Genomic DNA, 7,635 nt, shown 5'->3' with positions numbered 1-7,635 from the left:
TTCTTGCTTGTGGTGGGGGTCTCAGAAATCTGATTCAAAATTTTGCCTTCCTCCCCGACTGGTTGTCCTTTTCATAGACACCTCACCCATGATAGCAGGGAATGAGTCCCTCTAAACTATTCTCTCAGAACAACAAAGATGATGAAGGTGATGATGAGGATAAAGAGGATGAAGACAGACACCAGGGCATCACGACCCCTTACTGAGGGCTTCCTAAAGCCCAGGCTCTGAGCTCTGTGCTCTATGCAGCTTGTTTCATTTCATCTGCATAGTCTCCCAGTTATGAGTGCACATTTCACGATGATTCTACGGACTAGAGAAGGAGCAACGCATTTTCATAGAACTCGTACCAGATCACGAAGTCAAAAAGGGGGAAGTCCAATTTGAACCAGGCAGTCTAAGTCCGGACGCATGGCATTTGGCCAGTCCCCTCCCTGCATCCAACCTGCCCTCTCAAATCCTTGTCACTCAGGCTGATGCCCCTGCTCACTGTACCCTTCCCTTTGGGGGTTCCTTGTAGACCACAGCTAGACCAGTGGGTGCCACAATCACTGTGTCAAGTAGAGAAAGGGCAGCTGAGATCACATCAAAAGTTCCAGGAAGAATGGGCACAGGATCATTCGGGACGCATCTCTCCCTTGCCCCTGTTCCTGGCTTTCCTTACAGCTCTCGACTTCCCCCAAGGAGTCATCAATTCGGAGTTTGGCTTCCATTCCTATTGAGGATGCTGGAAACCGTTTCAAAAAACGCTCCTCAGATGTGCCTGTAGTTAAGACCTCTGAGCTCTGCTTACAACTTTTGGAAGCTGGGCGCGGTGGCTGACGCCTGTAATCCCAACACTGTGGGAGGCTGAGGCAGGCGAATCACAAAGTCAGGTGTTCGAGACCAGCCTGGACAACATGAGGAAACCCCGTCTCTACTAAAAATAGAAAAAAATGAGCCAGGCATAGTGGCGGGCGCCTGTCATCTCAGCTACTCGGCAGGCTGAGGCAGGAGAATAGCTTGAACCTGGGATGCGGAGGTTGCAGTGAGCCGAGATCACTCCACTGCACTCCAGCCTGGGCAACAGAACGAGACTCCGTCTCAAAAACACAAAAACAAAACCACAACCACAACTTTTTGAGAGTTGGAAGACCATGCAGTAGAGTACCCGGGACTTAGAGTCTGGCCATGAATTTGGAATACCACCCTTTCTACTTCTCTGTATGGCAGGGGGTGAGAGGTCCATCCTCTGAGACTCAGCACTCTCATCTGAGCTGATTTCTAGTTGATCCAATGGAAGCGAGCGATGATGAAACCTATCGTGGGTGCCCGCTGCGTGATCTCTCTGTGATGGATGCATAAAGTCAAGGCAAAGTGAATCTTAGATACGTTCGTTACTATGTTAAGCTTCAAGTCCATACAATTCAACGGAAATATCGCCTGACCTGAAGTTCTGGTTTCCCTGCCTTCCAGACAGGACATTTTACTTTGTCCTTATCTCAGTAAGTCCTGAGTACTGTGAGAGGAACAAGTGAGTCTCTTTTGTTTCTGATTCCCCAGAGCCTATATCTTGCTTGGCACAGAAGAGATAACAAAAGTCAAAATCATTGTTAATGCTTGGATTGACGCTTCCTTGGTTCACAAATATTGGCTGTCATCAGTGTGACTTCGACTTACTTGATTCTTTTTGTTTTTGGAGACGGAGTTTTGCTCCTGTTGCCCAGGCTGGAGTGCAGTGGTGTGATCTCGGCTCACTGTAGCCTCTGCCTCCCAGGTTCAAGCCATTCTCCTGCCTCAGCCTCCCGAGTAGCTGGGACTACAGGCGCACGCCACCATACCGGGCGAAGTTTTTGTATTTGTAGTAGAGGTGGGGTTTCACCATGTTGGCCAGGATGGTCTTGATCTCCTGACCCCGTGATCCACCCTCCTCGGCCTCCCAAAGTGCTGGGATTACAGGAGTGAGCCACTGTGTCTGGCCGAACTTTCTGATGACAATTCTAAGTCCACCTAAGCTAAGGACAAGAGTTATAGCTTACATGAATTTTAAAACCAGACCCACCGATTTGAGAAAGCAATTACTCTCTTGAAGGAGAAAAGTCAGAAAACGTAATGATGAAATCACTAGGACCTAACCGGCATGTGGAACCATTTTCTGCTTATGAACTATCAACTTTCATTTCATTTCCAGATGACATGGTCTCAGCTGTTACACAGTGTTTACGAATGTTCTAAATCAAGGGAATTTGTATCTATCTAGTAGAATATAATGAAATATTTGAGTTCTTAATTTCCTTTAATTAGGATAACCTTTTTCTTAAAGTGAAGAGAATGGTTTTATTACCTATTTTTCTTCGGAGAAGATAGGCTGTATTTTCTAGCAGTTACGCATTTGTTATATATGATGATCTGGTTCTTGGAACATTCTTGAATCTAGTGTCTCTAAGGCAGGTGTGTACAGCAAGAAGTGAATAACACAGAAATCAATGATGAAAGCATTAGAAAACAACTGAGTTTGTCAGAACTGCAAAATATTGCTGAGTGTGGATTGCTCTGAAATCTGAAAACATTACTTGTGAATTGCTTCTATCCAAAATGCAGACACAATGCTGGGTGTTGGTTTACTTGTTTCCCATTTTTCAACCCCCTTTTCTAGGCAAAAGGTGTCCAAACTATGCAGACCCACAGAATCTAACAGATGTCTCTATATTCCTCCTCCTAGAACTCTCAGGGGATCCAGAACTGCAGCCGGTCCTCGCTGGGCTGTTCCTGTCCATGTGCCTGGTCGCTGTCCTGGGGAACCTGCTCCTCATCCTGGCCGTCAGCCCTGACTCCCACCTCCACACCCCCATGTACTTCTTCCTCTCCAACCTGTCCTTGCCTGACATCGGTTTCACCTCCACCATGGTCCCCAAGATGATCGTGGACATCCAATCTCATGGCAGAGTCATCTCCTATGCAGGCTGCCTGACTCAGATGTCTCTCTTTGCCATTTTTGGAGGCACGGAAGAGAGACACGCTCCTGAGTGTGATGGCCTATGACCGGTTTGTAGCCATCTGTCACCCTCTATACCATTCAGCCATCATGAACCCGTGTTTCTGTGGCTTCCTAGTTTTGTTGTCTTTCTTTTTTCTTAGTCTTTTAGACTCCCAGCTGCACAACCTGATTGCCTTGCTAATGACCTGCTTCAAGGATGTGGAAATTCCTAATTTCTTCTGTGACCCTTCTCAACTCCCCCATCTTGCATGTTGTGACACCTTCACCAATAACATAATCATGTATTTCCCTGCCACCACATTTGGTTTCCTTCCCATCTCAGAGACCCTTTTCTCTTACTGTAAAATTGTTTCCTCCATTCTGAGGGTTTCATCGTCAGGTGGGAAGTATAAAGCCTTCTCCACCTATGGGTCTCACCTGTCAGTTGTTTGCTGAGTTTATGGAAGAGGCGTTGGAGGGTACCTCAGTTCAGATGTGTCATCTTCCCCCAGAAAGGGTGCAGTGGCCTCAGTGATGTACACGGTGGTCACCCCCATGCTGAACCCCTTCATCTACAGCCTGAGAAACAGGGATATTAAAGGTGTCCTGCGGCCGCCACATGGCAGCACAGTCTAATCTCAATATCTTCTTATCTGTTCCATTCCTTTTGTAGTGTGGGTTAAAAAAGGCAGCAAGGTCAAATAAGAATGATAACACAGGGTGAACACCCAGTGTGACATTAGGAGTAATACCCCCCAGGATATAAAAAATACTGTCACAGAGTATACACACAAGGGGTACACCCACTGTGATATGAGAAGCAATATCTCCCTATAATATGATGAAAAATATCACAGTGTCACAGGGTGTGCACACTGTGTGATCTTAGCAGTAATATTTACCCTGGATATTCCCACTAATATCAAGGGTGTACATGGTGTACACTGCCTGTGCCATCAGGAGTAACATTCTCCTAGGATATCACGAATAATATCACAGCAGGTGTACACACATGGTGCACACCCCATGTGACATTAGGAGGAACGTGCCCCTAGGATATTAGGAATAGTATCACAGGCATTGAATACGCATGATACACAACCCCTGTGACATTAAAAGTAACATCCCCCTAGGATGCGACGAATAATATCACAGGGAGTACACCCCATGTGACATTAGGAGTGACATCCCCCGAGGATATAGCGAATAATATCAGAGGGTGTACATGCATTGTGACCTTAATAGTAACATCTCTTTAGGATATTACAAATCATATCAAAGGGGTACACAGATTGTGACACTGGTAGTAATATCCCACTGGGATATGACGAGTAATATCACAGGCTGTACACCCCCTGTGACAATAGTAGTAACATTCCCCTAGAATATGACCAATAATATCACAGGAGGTACAGCCCCTGTGATTTACGAGTAACATTTCTATAGAATATTACAGGTGGTATCACTGTGTGACTCTGTGTACACCCCTTGTGACATTAGGAGTAACATCCCACAAAACTATTATGAGTAATATCACAGGGTGAACACCCCCTGTGACATGAGGAATAACGTAGTTTTAGGATATTATGAATGATATGACAAGGTGTACACATCCTGTGATGTTAAGAGCAATATCCATCTAGGATATTAGGAATAATATCACAGGGAACACACCCCCTGTGACATTAGGATATTACGAATAATATCACAAGGTGTACACGCATTGTGACATTAGTACTAATATCCCTCTGGTATACTATGAATAATGTCACAGGGTGTACATCCCTGTGACTTTAGGAGTAACGTCCCCCTAGAATAGGACGAACAATATCACACAGGGTACACACCCTGTGACTTTAGGAGTATCACCGCCCTGGAATATGAGGAATACTGTCCCAGGGTATTAACCCCCTGTGACCTGAGGAGTAACATCCCACTGGAATATTAGGAATAATATCACAGTGTGTACACCAACTATGATAAAAAAATAAAATGCATCATGGTAACTAGAGAAAATGAAGGAAAAAATTAAAATTAAAATTTTAAAAAGACCAGTCTGGATAACATAGGGATACCGTGTCTCTACAAAAAAAACTAAATTTAGCTGGGTGTGGTAGGATGCACCAGTGGTCCCAGCTACTCGTGAGGCTAAGGTGGGAGGATCCCTTGATCCTGGAAGTTGAGGCCACAGTGAGCCATGATCATGCCACTACACTCCAATCTGAAAATACTTTTTTGTAAATACTACTAATTAGTAAATACTTTAGTATTTTTAAAATACTAAGTATTTTAATATTTAGCACAACTACATAATTGCACAAAATCTGTAATTAATTAGTATTTTGTAATAGTTATTTGCTAAGTACTGCTACTCAGTAAATGTTAGCATTTTGTAAGTAGTCATTTGCTAAGTACTGCTACACAGTAAATACTTTCATATTATGTAAGTAGTCATTTGCTAAGTATGGCTATTAAGTAAGTGTTTTAGTATTCTGTAGGTAGTCATTTGCTAAGTACTGATACTCAGTAAATGCTTTAGTATTTTGTAAGTATTTACTAAGTAGTAGTACTTAGTAAAGACTTAGTAGCAGTATTTACAAAGTAGTTCTTTCTGGCTCATAAACAAAGGATAGCAAAACAGTGAAGATAGGAAATACTTGTCTATTTGTACAGGTTTACAAGCTACATAGTTAATTCTGTGCCATGACTACGGTTTAAGTTTACGTAATGAGCACTCAGAAATCCAATTGCAAGCAAAAACCTATCTTCCATCTCTTCTGCTCATGTTAAGGTATGGGGTTACTTTGCAAACACTTAAGAAGACAGATGAAATTGGAATCACCAGGATGGTTTCCACCTGGCCTGTTAATTTATTGACTGGAAAGACTCTTCATTTGCATACGTTTTCACGGGTTTCAAAAAGTCAACTTTTTTTTTGGTGGTGGGTATAGATTTTGACATTGTTTTCCTAAGGGCTCTACAATGAATGTAAATCTATTCACCTTAAATTATTATGTTTTTGAGACAGGGTCTTGCTGTGTTGCCCAGGCTGCCATACAGGGAAGTGATCACGGCTCACTGCAGCCTCGACCTCCCCAGGCTCAGGTGATCCTCCCACCTCAGCCTCCTGAGTAGCTTGGACTAGAGGTGCGTGCCACCATGCCCAGCCAAGTTTTTTTCATTTCTTTCTTCTTTTTTCTTTTTTTTTGTAGAGATGGGGTCCCACTATGTCGCCCAGGCTGGTTTCCAACTCCCAGGCTCAAGCGATTTGCCTGCCTCAGCCTCCCAAAGCGCTAAGATTATGGGTGTGAGTCACTGCGCCTGGCCCTTAAATTATCTTTAAATCATAAAGTATTTCAAACATAAGGAGAATACTGAGCAAGATAATACCTGTGCACCTGCCACCTCACTTTATCAAGTCGTGGTATTACATGCATGATGGCTTTTTCATACAAGTTTGAGACCAGCCTGGCCAACATGGAGAAACCCTATCTCCACCAAAAATGCAAAGAATGAGCTGGGCATGGTGATGCACACCTGTGATCTTAGCTACTCAGGAGGCTGAGGCAGGAGGATCACTTGAGCTTGGGAGGCAGAGGTTGCAGTGAGCCAAGATCGCACCACTGCCCTCCAGCCTGGGCGATAGAGTGAGAACCTGTCTCAAACAAACAAACAAACAAACCAAAAAACCAGATTTTTTGAAGCTCCTTCACAAGTGATCTCAGGAGGAGATGGAAGTCAAGGACAATTTTAACTGCAAGAGAAAGATGTACCCTCACAGTAAAGGTGACCTCTGACTGACACACTGTCTCTGGGCTCTAAATCAACAGAGAAAAGATTGGTTACTCGATTCACTGGTCTGATATTTCTGCCAACAGAATAGGATGAAGAGGCCCTTTGTCTTAGAGGTGTACACTGCACCCAAACCTTTACCCCGCAGCTGCTTCTTAGAGCTCAGTGCTGAGCGGAGTAGAGAACTCACCTGAATGTCAGATCAGCCTGTGGACTGAGCTCCATTCATAGGATAAGCAGTAGCTGAGCTCTGAAGGCTGAAAGCCCATCTCTGATGTCTGTTGCCCCCTCCTCCCCATCCCCTGCCTCCTCCATTCATTCATTCAACACACATTTACTGTGTCCTGTGACACAGGCACTGTGTTAGACAACAGGAACCAGAAGATGACTCCAACAGAGTCCTGGCCTCAAGAAGGTCACTTTCCTTCATAGGAAGGAGGGCATGGTGGCCCATGCCTGTAGGCCCAGCTATATAGGAGGCAGAGGCAGGAGGATCGCTTGAGCCCAGGAGTTAGAGGCTGCAGTGAGCTATGACCATACCACTGCACTATAAAGTGGGCAACAGAGCAAGACTCTGTCTCAAACCTATATATGTGTGTATATATATGTGTGTGTGTGTATACGTATATATGTGTATATATACATATATGTATATATACACATATGTATATATACACATATATACGTATATACACATATGTGTGTATATATGCACATATACACACATGTATATATACATATGTGTGTATATATATACACATATACATTATATATACACATATATATACATACACATATATAGATACATATATATACACCCTTGATAGGGAGGAGACAGACATATATGACAACTTATGTCCACAACCACCTAGCCTGAAACTGTGACT

General features: G+C 43.7%; 1 pseudogene across 1 annotated transcript; it reads left to right on the top strand.

Annotated features, from left to right (window-relative positions):
• Positions 1 to 1,932: 1,932 nt before the first annotated feature.
• On the top strand, positions 1,933 to 4,950 carry LOC101176317 (annotated as a pseudogene). Its single transcript, XR_179607.3, has one exon. The product of XR_179607.3 is annotated as an olfactory receptor 7E24-like (transcript).
• Positions 4,951 to 7,635: the final 2,685 nt, after the last annotated feature.

The sequence above is a fragment of the Nomascus leucogenys genome, chromosome 17 (assembly GCF_006542625.1).
Source record: "Nomascus leucogenys isolate Asia chromosome 17, Asia_NLE_v1, whole genome shotgun sequence".
Classification (NCBI taxonomy): domain Eukaryota; kingdom Metazoa; phylum Chordata; class Mammalia; order Primates; family Hylobatidae; genus Nomascus; species Nomascus leucogenys.
This window is presented reverse-complemented; position numbering and strand designations above follow the sequence as displayed.